The sequence below is a fragment of the Athalia rosae genome, chromosome 6 (genome assembly GCF_917208135.1).
Source record: "Athalia rosae chromosome 6, iyAthRosa1.1, whole genome shotgun sequence".
Classification (NCBI taxonomy): domain Eukaryota; kingdom Metazoa; phylum Arthropoda; class Insecta; order Hymenoptera; family Athaliidae; genus Athalia; species Athalia rosae.
Window position 1 is genome coordinate 7,419,488 of NC_064031.1, and position 15,000 is coordinate 7,434,487.

General features: G+C 47.6%; 3 non-coding genes across 3 annotated transcripts in view; all 3 read right to left on the reverse strand.

Annotated features, from left to right (window-relative positions):
- Window positions 1-2,162, reverse strand: part of LOC125501577 — a 4,063-nt gene extending 1,901 nt beyond the window's left edge. Inside the window, exon 1 of the ribosomal RNA XR_007279164.1 lies at window positions 1-2,162. This exon is cut by the window's left edge and continues 1,901 nt beyond it. This is a non-coding gene — a ribosomal RNA (large subunit ribosomal RNA).
- A 565-nt stretch (window positions 2,163-2,727) lies between these two features.
- On the reverse strand, window positions 2,728-2,882 carry LOC125501543. The gene has a single exon (XR_007279132.1). It is a non-coding gene; the product is annotated as a 5.8S ribosomal RNA (ribosomal RNA).
- A 1,130-nt stretch (window positions 2,883-4,012) lies between these two features.
- LOC125501550 lies at window positions 4,013-5,939 on the reverse strand. The gene has a single exon (XR_007279139.1). It is a non-coding gene; the product is annotated as a small subunit ribosomal RNA (ribosomal RNA).
- Window positions 5,940-15,000: the final 9,061 nt, after the last annotated feature.

The window sequence follows — 15,000 nt, forward strand, 5'->3', positions numbered from 1 at the left end:
CGGCGTCTCCAGGTCTTTTTGGGTTACCCCGACGAGCTCTCTTGCGAGGGCCCGACTTGTAAACGGTTCCGCTGCCGGGTTCCGGAATAGGAACCGGATTCCCTTTCGCCCGACGGGTGTGTTTCGATTCGAGCCGCGCGCACGCACGCGAACGGATCCGTTTTTTTCCTCCGGGCGACAACGCTTTCGCGAAGGCCCGCAAGGTAGAACAAAAACCGTCCACCCCCCAATCGACGGGGAGCTTACAGCGTGCGTGATGCGTTCAATGGCATAAAAATACACCGTCATTAACATTGGATTTCTCCTAGGGCTTAGGATCGACTGACTCGTGTGCAACGGCTGTTCACACGAAACCCTATCTCCACGTCAGTCCTCCAGGGCCTCGCTGGAGTATTTGCTACTACCACCAAGATCTGCACCGACGGTGGCTCCAGGCAGGCTCACGCCCAGACCCTTCTGCGCACACCGCCGCGACCCTCCTACTCGTCAGGGCTTCATGACGGCCGAAGCCGCCTCTCTTGCCGCTGACGGCCGAGTATAGGCGCGACGCTTCAGCGCCATCCATTTTCAGGGCTAGTTGCTTCGGCTGGTGAGTTGTTACACACTCCTTAGCGGATGCCGACTTCCATGGCCACCGTCCTGCTGTCTTAAGCAACCAACGCCTTTCATGGTATCCCATAAGCGTCGACTTTGGCTCCTTAACTCGGCGTTTGGTTCATCCCACAGCGCCAGTTCTGCTTACCAAAAGTGGCCCACTTGGCACTCTGATCCGAGATCTCGTGGCTTCATAGTTCAAGCAAGCCAGAGATCTCACCCATTTAAAGTTGAGAATAGGTTGAGGTCGTTTCGGCCCCAAGGCCTCTAATCATTCGCTTTACCGGATGAGACTCGTGTACATTTTGTACGCGTAGTGCCAGCTATCCTGAGGGAAACTTCGGAGGGAACCAGCTACTAGATGGTTCGATTAGTCTTTCGCCCCTATACCCAGTTCCGACGATCGATTTGCACGTCAGAATCGCTACGGACCTCCATCAGGGTTTCCCCTGACTTCGTCCTGACCAGGCATAGTTCACCATCTTTCGGGTCCCAACGTGTACGCTCTGGGTGCGCCTCTTCTCGCAATGAGAACGAGACGCCCCCGGAGTTGCGGGGCCGCATCGTGACGCGACCCATCCTCCCTCGGTCAGCGCTAGGCTGACCTTTACTTTCCATTGCGCCTTTAGGTTTGAGTCTCCCAATGACTCGCGCACATGTTAGACTCCTTGGTCCGTGTTTCAAGACGGGTCCTGAAAGTACCCAAAGCAATAGCGTCGCCGACCGGTAACAATATAAAATTCGAATGAGCCGGTCAGAGAACACCGCCGACCAACAGCTGGCCAGGCCCGGTGACGGCGCTAGGTCCGAACCACCGGGAATCGCTGACCGCGCTTGCGGCGGGTCTTGACGCAGTCGAATGCGGCTCTATACCGTGCGGGTACCGCCGGGCAGTCGGACGGGGCACTGGGGGTCTGACACGACGCGAACGACGTGACAGGCTTCCACCCAGGCCTTAGACCGACACCCAACGGGTCGCGACGTCCTACTAGGGGAGAAGTGCACGCCGGCGTCACCGGACATGAACACCGCGGACGAGTGCCGTGGACCGCGAGGTCCCAGCATCACGAGCCACGGCGAAGCCGGTTTCGCTGACGATGAATCTCCCCGTTCGATCTTTCGGGTTTCTCAGGTTTACCCCTGAACGGTTTCACGTACTCTTGAACTCTCTCTTCAAAGTTCTTTTCAACTTTCCTCACGGTACTTGTTCGCTATCGGTCTCGTGGTCATATTTAGCCTTAGATGGAGTTTACCACCAACTTAGAGCTGCACTCTCAAGCAACCCGACTCTGAGGAGAGATTCTCCCGTGGCACGTCCCGGTCACTACGGGCCTGGCACCCTCTACGGGTAAGTGGCCCCATTCAAGATGGACTTGGACTCGGATCGACGCCCCGGGATAAGTGAATCCTCCAAACACTACATTTCCCAGCGGCAGAACCGCGGGATTCAGTGCTGGGCTATTTCCTGTTCGCTTCGCCGCTACTAAGGAAATCCTGGTTAGTTTCTTTTCCTCCGCTTATTAATATGCTTAAATTCAGCGGGTAGTCTCGCATCTGCTCTGAGGTCGTCAAAGAATCGTTTCGAACAAAACATATCGTGGTGTGTTTTTCAACGGAGACGACTAGGTGTGGATCGAGAGGGGGAGCGCAAAATAAAAAAAAAATCACGACGATCATCGAAAATCTGACTCCGCGGATATTCTTATTTTTTACTCCACCTTTTCTCGTCAACCCGACAAACGACACGCGCGCCCCACACAACCGTCATCAATTCGACGATGAGGCGTTTGGCACGCGGGTCGTTTCTCTTACCAAAATTTTTGCTAACGGCAACCCGTTCGTCAAAACGGGCGGCAACGCAGGTATCGCGCGGCTCGGATCGACGTTCCTCTCGACTATTATACTAGCGCTGGGACGCGACGACCGGCCACACGACCGCGATGCACCAACCCGCCGACTTTTGCGCGGTTGACGCGAGTCGTACCGTGTCAGTCTCTCAAAATCGTTTGAGGCGACGCCGCGGGCTCGCGCGCGACTCGCGCGCGGACCACAGCGGTGAACGCCCAATTCTTGCGCACGCGACCCTCGCTCCTCTTGCGAGGTGGGGCCCACGTGCAGTAGTTTGTTTTGTAACGACCCTCAGCCAGGCGTGGTCCGGGATATGTATCCGTGGACCGCAATGTGCGTTCGAAATGTCGATGTTCATGTGTCCTGCAGTTCACAAGTAGACGCGCAATTAGCTGCGTTCTTCATCGACCCACGAGCCAAGTGATCCACCGTTCAGGGTAATCGTTTTTTTCACTTTGCATCGTGTCTCCGGCCGCACCTCGAGTCAAAACGGAGGGCAGAGGAGACACTTTGACAATTGTTCGGTTGTTACGCCGGCTCGTCGTGACGCGAAGAATCTTGCGATCATTCGTGCACCTCCGCTTCAAGCGTTTCTTTGTACGATCAGTTCGAATGTGATTCCAATATCAAGCGCGTGACGCGCGGAACCCCTCCGAAAGGCTCGAGCGCGGCTTGTACTCTACAACACTTTACGTGCGAGGAGGAAGCCGCGTATAATTCGATCGAGCCATATTTTTTGTGTCTGGGGGGAACCACGGCAAGTGGATTTTGGTAATGTTACGCAAAAGGAATAAGATCTCAATTGCATTTCACGGGGCGAAAGTTCGTCGCCAACCTTCCGCCGCGGAGAACGCGACGTCACCCCGGTGGAGCTAAACTCCAGCCGGAGCAGGTTTACCCCGTGAAAGTATGGTAACTTTTTCTTCATGTGTATCTTTGAAAAGAAACAATTGAAAAAAAAGCATAAAAAAAACCGTTCGATCAATCGCGCGCCACGCCTCGTACAAAGCGGGGGGATCGACCGAACGGTTGATTCTTAACGCACACCAAGCGTCCCGTTCAACAGAAGCGGGCACTTGGTCGCCTCAGCAACGCGCACAATGTCGCTACCTCACACAAATCTGATCGACGAATGGCATCACGATCCGCATCGCTATCGTCCAGAATGGAAAGAGAGTTTTCGTTCTTGCGCCCCCGTAGGTTGGCGTAGTAGCAATGTCCTTTTATTTTTCTAGTGTTTTTTTTACCCATAGCCATTTATGCCTTAGTTTGTTTTTGGCTGCTGCACACGATATATTTTACCGTGATACACTAGTTGTAATGTCCTTTTTATATTATTTTCTCTCTCTTCCAACGGACATAGCAAGATCGTTCGTCGTCGACGTGTGTGAGTGCGACACGAGCCGTTTCGGCCGTTACGTAGTTCGATATTCGTGACACGCGTACAATGTACGCCACCTCTTGTGCCATGTGTGTCTTTTGACTGGATTATAATTGCGTGAGATTCACGGTGGAATCTACCAAAATAATCATCGATTCGCTGCTTTTTTTTTTCGCAGTAACGAAACGTTAATGATCCTTCCGCAGGTTCACCTACGGAAACCTTGTTACGACTTTTACTTCCTCTAAATGATCAAGTTTTGGTCCATCTTCCCGGCAACATCGGCAATGCCGAGGCATTGCCGCGTACCAGTCCGAAGACCTCACTAAATCATTCAATCGGTAGTAGCGACGGGCGGTGTGTACAAAGGGCAGGGACGTAATCAACGCGAGCTTATGACTCGCGCTTACTGGGAATTCCTCGTTCATGGGGGAATAATTGCAAGCCCCAATCCCTAGCACGAAGGAGGTTCAGCGGGTTACCCGGGCCTTTCGGCCAGGGAAGACACGCTGATTCCTTCAGTGTTAGCGCGCGTGCTGGCCCAGAACATCTAAGGGCATCACAGACCTGTTTATTGCTCAATCTCGTGCGGCTAGAAGCCGCCTGTCCCTCTAAGAAGATTTATTTGTACGCCGGTAGTAAAAACCTCCCGACCGAAGCCGGGGGCCTTCGAGATACCGGAAAGTACGCCTATTTAGCAGGCTAGAGTCTCGTTCGTTATCGGAATTAACCAGACAAATCGCTCCACCAACTAAGAACGGCCATGCACCACCACCCACCGAATCAAGAAAGAGCTCTCAATCTGTCAATCCTTCCGGTGTCCGGGCCTGGTGAGGTTTCCCGTGTTGAGTCAAATTAAGCCGCAGGCTCCACTCCTGGTGGTGCCCTTCCGTCAATTCCTTTAAGTTTCAGCTTTGCAACCATACTTCCCCCGGAACCCAAAAGCTTTGGTTTTCCCGGAAGCTGCCCGCCGAGTCATCGGAGGAACTTCGGCGGATCGCTAGCTGGCATCGTTTATGGTTAGAACCTAGGGCGGTATCTGATCGCCTTCGAACCTCTAACTTTCGTTCTTGATTAAAGAAAAACATTTTTGGCAAATGCTTTCGCTTCTGTCCGTCTTGCGACGATCCAAGAATTTCACCTCTAACGTCGCAATACGAATGCCCCCATCTGTTCCTATTAATCATTACCTCGGGGTTCCGAAAACCAACAAAATAGAACCGAGGGGTCCTATTCCATTATTCCATGCACACAGTATTCAGGCGAAAATAGCCTGCTTTAAGCACTCTAATTTGTTCAAAGTAAACGTACCGGCCCACCTCGACACTCAATGAAGAGCACCGCGATGGGATATTAGTTGGGCCGCCCCGAAAGGCTAAGCCCACCGGTAGGAACGTCCCACAATCATGCCAGTTAAACACCGCGAGCGGTGAACCGACAGCGTGGGACACAGATTCAACTACGAGCTTTTTAACCGCAACAACTTTAATATACGCTATTGGAGCTGGAATTACCGCGGCTGCTGGCACCATGACTTGCCCTCCAATTGATCCTCGTTAAAGGATTTAAAGTGTACTCATTCCGATTACGGGGCCTCGGATGAGTCCCGTATCGTTATTTTTCGTCACTACCTCCCCGTGCCGGGAGTGGGTAATTTGCGCGCCTGCTGCCTTCCTTGGATGTGGTAGCCGTTTCTCAGGCTCCCTCTCCGGAATCGAACCCTGATTCCCCGTTACCCGTTACAACCATGGTAGGCGCAGAACCTACCATCGACAGTTGATAAGGCAGACATTTGAAAGATGCGTCGCCTGGTACCAAGACCGTGCGATCAGCCCAAAGTTATTCAGAGTCACCAAAGTAAACGGCGGACGGGACGAACCCGCCACCGATTGGTTTTGATCTAATAAAAGCATTCCTCCCATCTCTGGTCGGAACTCTGTTTGCTGTATTAGCTCTAGAATTTACCACAGTTATCCAAGTAAATGTGGGTACGATCTAAGAAACCATAACTGATTTAATGAGCCATTCGCGGTTTCACCTTAATATGGCTTGCACTGAGACATGCATGGCTTATCTTTGAGACAAGCATATGACTACTGGCAGGATCAACCAGGGAGCTTTGTGTTATTGGTAGCTCTTTTCGTGTGTTGCCCCATGCCGCCGAGTCCTTTGCCCCGGTCGGCCACACGTTTTAATATAATATGTATATCTGGTACCGCACAACTTGTGTACGCGTACTAGCGCTCAGAGCGCTCTGTTCGACTTTGTGTTTCCTCGGGTGAAGACAATTTTTGTCGACTCCCCGGTGCAAATCGTTCGAATTATCCTTCTCGTATCCTTCGGCTAGATTGCAAGCGTCGGGAGTACGATTGGAAATCAATGTGTACCGTCTGCGAACAGACTGTGATACGCACGGAATGTGGCGAGTTGATGCCTCTGTTCGACTGCTTCCCTCGACTTGCGAGAGAAGACTTTCTGGTCACCGCATAAAGGGCATTCGGTCTTAGACACCGACCCGCGGTTATGTAGTGTCGACGATTCAAATTGAATCATATTTTCTAGACGGAGCGAAGAACTCGCCCCTGCGAAACGTGAGCGCTCGGAAAAAACTTTGAACTCGTGAGAGTGGTTCTTACCGGAACGAAACGACGCCTGTGGTGCGAATCTCCGCTCAGACGAAAAATTTTCAAAATTCGAAAAAAATTTTTGTCTGCGTGTTCGTGACACGGTGAGGACGAAACCATAGCCCCGACAACAACCCGCAAAGGAATGTCGAGATACGGGCCGAAACAAGTCGAAAGTTCCGAACCCGAGGACTAGGTGCCGACCCGACCGGTCGAGACCGCTCGGTGCATGAAGTATCAACGGTGTCCGCTCGGACGTCGGAGCCGGCCGGTCATAACACGTGTTCCTTATGGGGCAAAAACAGCAACGCGACCTGAAAAATTTGGCAGTACGTTGGAACTTAGTTTCCATGCGAGAATCGTTGGGACTTTGAAAATTTTTCGATCCAACGAGTGATGCGCGACTCTTTCGGACTTTGAAAATTTTTCGATCCAACGAGTGATGCGCGACTTCTTTCGGACTTTGAAAATTTTTCGATCCAACGAGTGATGCGCGACTCTTTCGGACTTTGAAAATTTTTCGATCCAACGAGTGATGCGCGACTCTTTCGGACTTTGAAAATTTTTCGATCCAACGAGTGATGCGCGACTCTTTCCGGACTTTGAAATTTTTCGATCCAACGAGTGATGCGCGACTCTTTCGGACTTTGAAAATTTTTCGATCCAACGAGTGATGCGCGACTCTTTCGGACTTTGAAAATTTTTCGATCCAACGAGTGATGCGCGACTCTTTCGGACTTTGAAATTTTTCGATCCAACGAGTGATGCGCGACTCTTTCGGACTTTTGAAAATTTTTTCGATCCAACGAGTGATGCGCGACTCTTTCGGACTTTGAAAATTTTTCGATCCAACGAGTGATGCGCGACTCTTCGGACTTTGAAAATTTTTCGATCCAACGAGTGATGCGCGACTCTTTCGGACTTTGAAAATTTTTCGATCCAACGAGTGATGCGCGACTCTTTCGGACTTTGAAAATTTTTCGATCCAACGAGTGATGCGCGACTCTTTCGGACTTTGAAAATTTTTCGATCCAACGAGTGATGCGCGACTCTTTCGGACTTTGAAAATTTTTCGATCCAACGAGTGATGCGCGACTCTTTCGGACTTTGAAATTTTTCGATCCAACGAGTGATGCGCGACTCTTTCGGACTTTGAAAATTTTTCGATCCAACGAGTGATGCGCGACTCTTCGGAGCTTTGAAAATTTTTCGATCCAACGAGTGATGCGCGACTCTTCGGACTTTGAAATTTTTTCGATCCAACGAGTGATGCGCGACTCTTTCGGACTTTGAAAATTTTTCGATCCAACGAGTGATGCGCGACTCTTTCGGACTTTGAAAATTTTTCGATCCAACGAGTGATGCGCGACCTCTTTCGGACTTTGAAATTTTTCGATCCAACGAGTGATGCGCGACTCTTTCGGACTTTGAAAATTTTTCGATCCAACGAGTGATGCGCGACTCTTTCGGACTTTGAAAATTTTTCGATCCAACGAGTGATGCGCGACTCTTTCGGACTTTGAAAATTTTTCGATCCAACGAGTGATGCGCGACTCTATCGGACTTGAAAATTTTTCGATCCAACGAGTGATGCGCGACTCTTTCCGGACTTTGAAAATTTTTCGATCCAACGAGTGATGCGCGACTCTTTCGGACTTTGAAAATTTTTCGATCCGAGTGATGCGCGACTCTTTCGGACTTTGAAAATTTTTCGATCCAACGAGTGATGCGCGACTCTTTCGGACTTTGAAAATTTTTCGATCCAACGAGTGATGCGCGACTCTTTCGGACTTTGAAAATTTTTCGATCCAACGAGTGATGCGCGACTCTTTCGGACTTTGAAAATTTTTCGATCCAACGAGTGATGCGCGACTCTTTCGGACTTTGAAAATTTTTCGATCCAACGAGTGATGCGCGACTCTTTCGGACTTTGAAAATTTTTCGATCCAACGAGTGATGCGCGACTCTTTCGGACTTTGAAAATTTTTCGATCCAACGAGTGATGCGCGACTCTTTCGGACTTTGAAAATTTTTCGATCCAACGAGTGATGCGCGACTCTTTCGGACTTTGAAAATTTTTCGATCCAACGAGTGATGCGCGACTCTTTCGGACTTTGAAAATTTTTCGATCCAACGAGTGATGCGCGACTCTTTCGGACTTTGAAAATTTTTCGATCCAACGAGTGATGCGCGACTCTTTCGGACTTTGAAAATTTTTCGATCCAACGAGTGATGCGCGGCTCTTTCGGACTTTGAAAATTTTTCGATCCAACGAGTGATGCGCGACTCTTTCGGACTTTGAAAATTTTTCGATCCAACGAGTGATGCGCGACTCTTTCGGACTTTGAAAATTTTTCGATCCAACGAGTGATGCGCGACTCTTTCGGACTTTGAAAATTTTTCGATCCACCGAGTGATGCGCGACTCTTTCGGACTTTGAAAATTTTTCGATCCAACGAGTGATGCGCGACTCTTTCGGACTTTGAAAATTTTTCGATCCAACGAGTGATGCGCGACTCTTTCGGACTTTGAAAATTTTTCGATCCAACGAGTGATGCGCGACTCTTTCGGACTTTGAAAATTTTTCGATCCAACGAGTGATGCGCGACTCTTTCGGACTTTGAAAATTTTTCGATCCAACGAGTGATGCGCGACTCTTTCGGACTTTGAAAATTTTTCGATCCAACGAGTGATGCGCGACTCTTTCGGACTTTGAAAATTTTTCGATCCAACGAGTGATGCGCGACTCTTTCGGACTTTGAAAATTTTTCGATCCAACGAGTGATGCGCGACTCTTTCGGACTTTGAAAATTTTTCGATCCAACGAGTGATGCGCGACTCTTTCGGACTTTGAAAATTTTTCGATCCAACGAGTGATGCGCGACTCTTTCGGACTTTGAAAATTTTTCGATCCAACGAGTGATGCGCGACTCTTTCGGACTTTGAAAATTTTTCGATCCAACGAGTGATGCGCGACTCTTTCGGACTTTGAAAATTTTTCGATCCAACGAGTGATGCGCGACTCTTTCGGACTTTGAAAATTTTTCGATCCAACGAGTGATGCGCGACTCTTTCGGACTTTGAAAATTTTTCGATCCAACGAGTGATGCGCGACTCTTTCGGACTTTGAAAATTTTTCGATCCAACGAGTGATGCGCGACTCTTTCGGACTTTGAAAATTTTTCGATCCAACGAGTGATGCGCGACTCTTTCGGACTTTGAAAATTTTTCGATCCAACGAGTGATGCGCGACTCTTTCGGACTTTGAAAATTTTTCGATCCAACGAGTGATGCGCGACTCTTTCGGACTTTGAAAATTTTTCGATCCAACGAGTGATGCGCGACTCTTTCGGACTTTGAAAATTTTTCGATCCAACGAGTGATGCGCGACTCTTTCGGACTTTGAAAATTTTTCGATCCAACGAGTGATGCGCGACTCTTTCGGACTTTGAAAATTTTTCGATCCAACGAGTGATGCGCGACTCTTTCGGACTTTGAAAATTTTTCGATCCAACGAGTGATGCGCGACTCTTTCGGACTTTGAAAATTTTTCGATCCAACGAGTGATGCGCGACTCTTTCGGACTTTGAAAATTTTTCGATCCAACGAGTGATGCGCGACTCTTTCGGACTTTGAAAATTTTTCGATCCAACGAGTGATGCGCGACTCTTTCGGACTTTGAAAATTTTTCGATCCAACGAGTGATGCGCGACTCTTTCGGACTTTGAAAATTTTTCGATCCAACGAGTGATGCGCGACTCTTTCGGACTTTGAAAATTTTTCGATCCAACGAGTGATGCGCGACTCTTTCGGACTTTGAAAATTTTTCGATCCAACGAGTGATGCGCGACTCTTTCGGACTTTGAAAATTTTTCGATCCAACGAGTGATGCGCGACTCTTTCGGACTTTGAAAATTTTTCGATCCAACGAGTGATGCGCGACTCTTTCGGACTTTGAAAATTTTTCGATCCAACGAGTGATGCGCGACTCTTTCGGACTTTGAAAATTTTTCGATCCAACGAGTGATGCGCGACTCTTTCGGACTTTGAAAATTTTTCGATCCAACGAGTGATGCGCGACTCTTTCGGACTTTGAAAATTTTTCGATCCAACGAGTGATGCGCGACTCTTTCGGACTTTGAAAATTTTTCGATCCAACGAGTGATGCGCGACTCTTTCGGACTTTGAAAATTTTTCGATCCAACGAGTGATGCGCGACTCTTTCGGACTTTGAAAATTTTTCGATCCAACGAGTGATGCGCGACTCTTTCGGACTTTGAAAATTTTTCGATCCAACGAGTGATGCGCGACTCTTTCGGACTTTGAAAATTTTTCGATCCAACGAGTGATGCGCGACTCTTTCGGACTTTGAAAATTTTTCGATCCAACGAGTGATGCGCGACTCTTTCGGACTTTGAAAATTTTTCGATCCAACGAGTGATGCGCGACTCTTTCGGACTTTGAAAATTTTTCGATCCAACGAGTGATGCGCGACTCTTTCGGACTTTGAAAATTTTTCGATCCAACGAGTGATGCGCGACTCTTTCGGACTTTGAAAATTTTTCGATCCAACGAGTGATGCGCGACTCTTTCGGACTTTGAAAATTTTTCGATCCAACGAGTGATGCGCGACTCTTTCGGACTTTGAAAATTTTTCGATCCAACGAGTGATGCGCGACTCTTTCGGACTTTGAAAATTTTTCGATCCAACGAGTGATGCGCGACTCTTTCGGACTTTGAAAATTTTTCGATCCAACGAGTGATGCGCGACTCTTTCGGACTTTGAAAATTTTTCGATCCAACGAGTGATGCGCGACTCTTTCGGACTTTGAAAATTTTTCGATCCAACGAGTGATGCGCGACTCTTTCGGACTTTGAAAATTTTTCGATCCAACGAGTGATGCGCGACTCTTTCGGACTTTGAAAATTTTTCGATCCAACGAGTGATGCGCGACTCTTTCGGACTTTGAAAATTTTTCGATCCAACGAGTGATGCGCGACTCTTTCGGACTTTGAAAATTTTTCGATCCAACGAGTGATGCGCGACTCTTTCGGACTTTGAAAATTTTTCGATCCAACGAGTGATGCGCGACTCTTTCGGACTTTGAAAATTTTTCGATCCAACGAGTGATGCGCGACTCTTTCGGACTTTGAAAATTTTTCGATCCAACGAGTGATGCGCGACTCTTTCGGACTTTGAAAATTTTTCGATCCAACGAGTGATGCGCGACTCTTTCGGACTTTGAAAATTTTTCGATCCAACGAGTGATGCGCGACTCTTTCGGACTTTGAAAATTTTTCGATCCAACGAGTGATGCGCGACTCTTTCGGACTTTGAAAATTTTTCGATCCAACGAGTGATGCGCGACTCTTTCGGACTTTGAAAATTTTTCGATCCAACGAGTGATGCGCGACTCTTTCGGACTTTGAAAATTTTTCGATCCAACGAGTGATGCGCGACTCTTTCGGACTTTGAAAATTTTTCGATCCAACGAGTGATGCGCGACTCTTTCGGACTTTGAAAATTTTTCGATCCAACGAGTGATGCGCGACTCTTTCGGACTTTGAAAATTTTTCGATCCAACGAGTGATGCGCGACTCTTTCGGACTTTGAAAATTTTTCGATCCAACGAGTGATGCGCGACTCTTTCGGACTTTGAAAATTTTTCGATCCAACGAGTGATGCGCGACTCTTTCGGACTTTGAAAATTTTTCGATCCAACGAGTGATGCGCGACTCTTTCGGACTTTGAAAATTTTTCGATCCAACGAGTGATGCGCGACTCTTTCGGACTTTGAAAATTTTTCGATCCAACGAGTGATGCGCGACTCTTTCGGACTTTGAAAATTTTTCGATCCAACGAGTGATGCGCGACTCTTTCGGACTTTGAAAATTTTTCGATCCAACGAGTGATGCGCGACTCTTTCGGACTTTGAAAATTTTTCGATCCAACGAGTGATGCGCGACTCTTTCGGACTTTGAAAATTTTTCGATCCAACGAGTGATGCGCGACTCTTTCGGACTTTGAAAATTTTTCGATCCAACGAGTGATGCGCGACTCTTTCGGACTTTGAAAATTTTTCGATCCAACGAGTGATGCGCGACTCTTTCGGACTTTGAAAATTTTTCGATCCAACGAGTGATGCGCGACTCTTTCGGACTTTGAAAATTTTTCGATCCAACGAGTGATGCGCGACTCTTTCGGACTTTGAAAATTTTTCGATCCAACGAGTGATGCGCGACTCTTTCGGACTTTGAAAATTTTTCGATCCAACGAGTGATGCGCGACTCTTTCGGACTTTGAAAATTTTTCGATCCAACGAGTGATGCGCGACTCTTTCGGACTTTGAAAATTTTTCGATCCAACGAGTGATGCGCGACTCTTTCGGACTTTGAAAATTTTTCGATCCAACGAGTGATGCGCGACTCTTTCGGACTTTGAAAATTTTTCGATCCAACGAGTGATGCGCGACTCTTTCGGACTTTGAAAATTTTTCGATCCAACGAGTGATGCGCGACTCTTTCGGACTTTGAAAATTTTTCGATCCAACGAGTGATGCGCGACTCTTTCGGACTTTGAAAATTTTTCGATCCAACGAGTGATGCGCGACTCTTTCGGACTTTGAAAATTTTTCGATCCAACGAGTGATGCGCGACTCTTTCGGACTTTGAAAATTTTTCGATCCAACGAGTGATGCGCGACTCTTTCGGACTTTGAAAATTTTTCGATCCAACGAGTGATGCGCGACTCTTTCGGACTTTGAAAATTTTTCGATCCAACGAGTGATGCGCGACTCTTTCGGACTTTGAAAATTTTTCGATCCAACGAGTGATGCGCGACTCTTTCGGACTTTGAAAATTTTTCGATCCAACGAGTGATGCGCGACTCTTTCGGACTTTGAAAATTTTTCGATCCAACGAGTGATGCGCGACTCTTTCGGACTTTGAAAATTTTTCGATCCAACGAGTGATGCGCGACTCTTTCGGACTTTGAAAATATTTCGATCCAACGAGTGATGCGCGACTCTTTCGGACTTTGAAAATTTTTCGATCCAACGAGTGATGCGCGACTCTTTCGGACTTTGAAAATTTTTCGATCCAACGAGTGATGCGCGACTCTTTCGGACTTTGAAAATTTTTCGATCCAACGAGTGATGCGCGACTCTTTCGGACTTTGAAAATTTTTCGATCCAACGAGTGATGCGCGACTCTTTCGGACTTTGAAAATTTTTCGATCCAACGAGTGATGCGCGACTCTTTCGGACTTTGAAAATTTTTCGATCCAACGAGTGATGCGCGACTCTTTCGGACTTTGAAAATTTTTCGATACAACGAGTGATGCGCGACTCTTTCGGACTTTGAAAATTTTTCGATCCAACGAGTGATGCGCGACTCTTTCGGACTTTGAAAATTTTTCGATCCAACGAGTGATGCGCGACTCTTTCGGACTTTGAAAATTTTTCGATCCAACGAGTGATGCGCGACTCTTTCGGACTTTGAAAATTTTTCGATCCAACGAGTGATGCGCGACTCTTTCGGACTTTGAAAATTTTTCGATCCAACGAGTGATGCGCGACTCTTTCGGACTTTGAAAATTTTTCGATCCAACGAGTGATGCGCGACTCTTTCGGACTTTGGAAATTTTTCGATCCAACGAGTGATGCGCGACTCTTTCGGACTTTGAAAATTTTTCGATCCAACGAGTGATGCGCGACTCTTTCGGACTTTGAAAATTTTTCGATCCAACGAGTGATGCGCGACTCTTTCGGACTTTGAAAATTTTTCGATCCAACGAGTGATGCGCGACTCTTTCGGACTTTGAAAATTTTTCGATCCAACGAGTGATGCGCGACTCTTTCGGACTTTGAAAATTTTTCGATCCAACGAGTGATGCGCGACTCTTTCGGACTTTGAAAATTTTTCGATCCAACGAGTGATGCGCGACTCTTTCGGACTTTGAAAATTTTTCGATCCAACGAGTGATGCGCGACTCTTTCGGACTTTGAAAATTTTTCGATCCAACGAGTGATGCGCGACTCTTTCGGACTTTGAAAATTTTTCGATCCAACGAGTGATGCGCGACTCTTTCGGACTTTGAAAATTTTTCGATCCAACGAGTGATGCGCGACTCTTTCGGACTTTGAAAATTTTTCGATCCAACGAGTGATGCGCGACTCTTTCGGACTTTGAAAATTTTTCGATCCAACGAGTGATGCGCGACTCTTTCGGACTTTGAAAATTTTTCGATCCAACGAGTGATGCGCGACTCTTTCGGACTTTGAAAATTTTTCGATCCAACGAGTGATGCGCGACTCTTTCGGACTTTGAAAATTTTTCGATCCAACGAGTGATGCGCGACTCTTTCGGACTTTGAAAATTTTTCGATCCAACGAGTGATGCGCGACTCTTTCGGACTTTGAAAATTTTTCGATCCAACGAGTGATGCGCGACTCTTTCGGACTTTGAAAATTTTTCGATCCAACGAGTGATGCGCGACTCTTTCGGACTTTGAAAATTTTTCGATCCAACGAGTGATGCGCGACTCTTTCGGAC